The sequence below is a fragment of the Globicephala melas genome, chromosome X (genome assembly GCF_963455315.2).
Source record: "Globicephala melas chromosome X, mGloMel1.2, whole genome shotgun sequence".
Lineage (NCBI taxonomy): Eukaryota > Metazoa > Chordata > Mammalia > Artiodactyla > Delphinidae > Globicephala > Globicephala melas.
In genome coordinates this window covers 32,688,782-32,692,075 of record NC_083335.1, presented here as the reverse complement: position 1 = coordinate 32,692,075, position 3,294 = coordinate 32,688,782, and positions in this window count along the sequence as shown.

Below are 3,294 nucleotides of genomic sequence, written 5' to 3'. Positions count from 1 at the left end.
GTATTCTTACAGTAAAGTAAAAAAAGAAAATGTTATTAAGAAAATCACTAAGGAAAAGAAAATACATTTGTACATATTATGTACTTATTGAAAAAATCCACATATAAGTGGACCCTCACAGTTCAAACCTGTGATATTCAAGGGTTAACTATATTATAAATTTCAAATTTGCTCAGAGACTAGATAAGATGGTAAATATTATGTGCTTTCACCACATTTAAACAACATATATATGGGATCTGAGAGGTGGAATCCTAGGGATTCTGGCTCTACTAGAGACTCCTATTAAAAAACAGACATATTTATTTTTAAAAAAAGAACCATCTGACCTAGTCTCTTAGAAGAAAAGTCAATTGTATCACCCCATTTTACTAATGTTATCTGGAACCAGGTGGTACCCCAAATTTTCTAGATCTATGTTTATATTTTCTTGTAGCTAATGGGGAGCCACGGATGAATTCATGTGTTAATTGCCTAGTGGAAGCTTAATAGCCGGAAGGCCTCTTTTATTTCCCTTCCTTCTTCCTGTTTTCTGTTTGTCAACTGATTTATTGCACATATATTCTTCCACCAAGAGAAATGATGAACAAAAATCAATCAGTATTATTCTTTATGAGTCAGCCTGATAAGAAGTTTAATAGTGTAGAGAGGAGAGTGATGCTATTACTACAGATTATGTGTGGATTTCAATAATAGAGGCAGGTGAAGCAAAGATTGGAGCCAGGGTTCAAGATGGCAGAGTAGAAGGACATGTGCTCACTCCATCTTGCAAGAGCACCGGAATCACAACTAACTGCTGAACAATCATTGACATGAAGACCCTGGAACTCACCAAAAAAGATACCCCACAGCCAAAGACAAAGGAGAAGCCACAATGAGATGGTAGAAGGGGCACAATCACAATAAAATCAAATCCCATAACCACTGGGTGGGTGACTCACAAACTGGAGAACAATTATACCATAGAAGTCCACCCACTGGAGTGAAGGTTCTGAGCCCAATGTCAGGTTTTCCAACCAGGGGGTCTGGCAACAGGAGGAGGAATTCCCAGAGAATCAGACTTTGAAGGCTAGCGTGATTTGATTACAGGACTTCGACAGGACTGGGGGAAACAGAGACTCCCTTCTTGGAGGGCACACACAAAGTAGTGTGTGCATCAGGACCCAGGGAGAAGGAGCAGGGACCCCATAGGAGACTGAGCCAGACCTACCTGCTAGTGTTGGAGGGTCTCCTGCAGAGGAGAGAGGTGGCTGTGGCTCACCACAGGGACAAGGACACTGGCAGCAGGAGTTCTGGGAAGTACTCCTTAGCATGAGCCCTCCTGGAGTCCACCATTAGCTACACCAGGGAGCCTGAAGTCACCAGTGCTGGGTCACCTCAGGCCAAACAACCAATAGGGAGGGAACTCAGCCCTACCCATCAGCAGACAAGCAGCTTAAAGTTCTACTAAGCTCTGCCCACAGAGTAAAACCCAGCTCTACACACCACCAGTCCCTCCCATCAGGAAACTTGCACAAGCCTCTTAGCCTCATCCACCAGAAGGCAGACAACAGAAGCAAGAAAAACTACAATCCTGCAGCCTGTGGAATGATAACGACATTCACAGAAAGGCAGACAAAATTAAAAGGCAGAAGCCGATGTACCAGGTGAAGGAAAAAGCTAAAACCCCAGAAAAATGACTAAACGAAGTGGAGATAGGCAACCTTCCAGAAAAAGATTTCAGAGTAATGATAGTGAAGATGATCCAGGACCTTGGAAAAAGAATGGAGGCAAAGATCGAGAAGATGCAAGAAATGATTAACAAAGAACTAGAAGAATTAAAGAACAAACAAACAGTGATGAGCAATACAATAACTGAAATGAAAAATACACTAGAAGGAATCAATAGCAGAATAACTGAGGCAGAAGAATGGATCAGTGACCTGGAAGGCAGAATGGTGGAATTCACTGCCACAGAACAGAAAAAAGAATGAAAAGAAATGAAGACAGCCTAAGAGACCTCTGGGACAATGTTAAATGCAAAAACATTCTCATTATAGGGGTCTCAGAAGGAGAAGAGAGAGAGAAAGGACCCAAAAAAATATTTGAAGAGATTATAGTTACCAACTTCCCTAACATGGGAAAGGAAATAGCCACCCAATTCCAGGAAGCACAGAAAGTCCCAGGCAGGACAAACCCAAGGAGAAATATGCCAAGACACATAGTAATCAAACTGACAAAAATTAAGGAAAAAGAAAAATTATTAAAAGAAACAAGGGAAAAACAACAAATAACATACAAGGGAACTCCCATAAGGTTAACAACTGATTTCTCAGCAGAAATTCTACAAGCCAGAAGGGAGTGGCACAATATATTTAAAGTGATGAAAGGGAAGAACCTACAACCAAGATTACTCTAGCTGGCAAGGATCTTATTCAGATTCAACGGAGAAATCAAAAGCTTCACAAACAAGCAAAACCTAAGAGAATTCAACACCGCCAAACCAGCTCTACAAAAAATGTTAAAGGAACTTATCTAAGTGGGAAACACAAGAGAAGAAAAGGACCTAAAAAAAAGCAAATCCAAAACAATTAATAAAATGGTAATAGGAATATACATATTGATAATTACCTTAAATGTGAATGGATTAAATGCTCCAAGCAAAAGATACAGGCTCACTGAATTGATACAAAAACAAGACCCATATATATGCTGTCTGTAAGAAACCCACTTCAGACCTAGGGACACATACAGACTGAAAGTGAGGGGATGGAAAAAGTTTTTCCATCCAAATTTGGGAATCTTTCCATGCAAAGATTTTCTATGCAAATGGAAATCAAAAGAAAGCTGGATTAGCAATAATCATATGAGATAAAATAGACTTTAAAGTAAAGAATGTTACAAGAGACAAGGAAGGACACTACATAATGATCAAGGGATCAATCCAAGAATAAGATATAACAATTATAAATATATAGGCACCCAACATAGAAGCACCTCAATACATAAGCCAAATTACAACAGCTATAAAAGAGGAAATTGACAGTAACACAATAATAGCAGGAGACTTTAACACCTCACTTACACCAATGGACAGATAATCCAGACAGAAAATTAATAAGGAAACATAAGCTTTAAATGACACAATAGACCAGAGAGATTTAATTGATATTTATAGGACTCTCCATCCAAAAACAGCAGATTACACTTTCTTCTCAAGTGCACGTGGAACATTCTCCAGGATAGATCACATCTTGGGTCACAATTCAAGCCTTGGTAAATTTAAGAAAACTGAAATCATATCAAGCACCTTTT